General features: G+C 54.1%; 1 non-coding gene across 1 annotated transcript; it reads left to right on the top strand.

Annotated features, from left to right (window-relative positions):
* Positions 1-530: 530 nt before the first annotated feature.
* On the top strand, positions 531-694 carry LOC116272591. Its single transcript, XR_004181244.1, has one exon. It is a non-coding gene; the product is annotated as a U1 spliceosomal RNA (small nuclear RNA).
* The last annotated feature ends 488 nt before the right edge of the window (positions 695-1,182 follow it).

Genomic DNA, 1,182 nt, shown 5'->3' with positions numbered 1-1,182 from the left:
TCAAAAGAACCGGTTTTCTTTGTAATCCTAAACTTTCTAGTTTGCGCATTAAAAGCCATTATTTGAAGAAGAGAGCACAGGCTCCAGCTGGCGGCCAAAGGTGTCCTTGGCATCACAGGCTAAGAACCTACTTCTTTGGGAGAGACCAGGGGCGGGGAAGGGAGGGGAAGGAGATAGAGGCAGGCGTCATTTCCTCAGCCGGCTCCGACAGCGGGTTGGTCGGCTGAGTGGCAGAGGGGAAGAGCAGACGGGGACCGGGAAAGGCGCTGTCGGTGACATCACGGATAGGGCGATTCCTATGTAGATGAGGCAGCGCAGGGGCTGCTGCTTCGCCACGAAGGATTTCTTGTGCTGTGGGAACAAGTCCAGGACCGCCGGCTGGACGTCATCGTCCCAGCTGTGTGTCAGGGCTAGGAGGACTCGGGGTGGCATGGTGGGGGCGGTGGGGGGGTGGCATGCGCGTGGCAAGTGACCGTGCTTGTAAAGGGTGAGGCGTATGGGGCTGTGGCGGGGCGGAGGTGAATGAGCTCATACTTACCTGGCAGGGGAGATACCATGATCACGAAGGTGGTTTTCCCAGGGCGAGGCTTATCCATTGCACTCCGGATGTGCTGACCCCTGCGATTTCCCCAAATGTGGGAAACTCGACTGCATAATTTGTGGTAGTGGGGGACTGCGTTCGCGCTTTCCCCTGACTTTTTTGTATTGCAAAAAGCAGAATATATGCGAAGCGGTGCTTTTGGGTTTTATTGCTGCATTGTGAAGTGACATGTGCTGTTTTTCTCGCTGGAGAGGTATGAAGTTCTCGTGATCACATTTACCACAAACTAACTAGCGGGAGGGCTGCATAGGCTCTTCCCTTTGTACATAAGGCGGTTAGGCTGAGGGAGGCGAATCACCTGAGGTCAGGAGTTTGAAACCAGCTGGGCCAATATGGGGGGTGCCTGTAATCCCAGCTACTCAGGAGGCTGAGGCAGGAGAATCTCTTGAACCCGGGAGGTGGAGGTTGCAGTGAGCTGAGATCGTGCCACTACACTCCAGCCTGGGTGACAGAGCAAGTGATGCTGCTCTTAAAAAAAAAAAAAAAAAAAAGGAAAGGAAGGAAGAAAGAAAAAGGCTGGGCACTGTGACTGAAGTCTGTAATCCCAGCACTTTGGGAGGCCAAGGCAGGCGGATCACAAG

The sequence above is a fragment of the Papio anubis genome, chromosome 1 (genome assembly GCF_008728515.1).
Source record: "Papio anubis isolate 15944 chromosome 1, Panubis1.0, whole genome shotgun sequence".
Lineage (NCBI taxonomy): Eukaryota > Metazoa > Chordata > Mammalia > Primates > Cercopithecidae > Papio > Papio anubis.
Note: the sequence above shows the minus strand (reverse complement) of the source record. Positions and strands in the feature narration are given on the sequence as shown.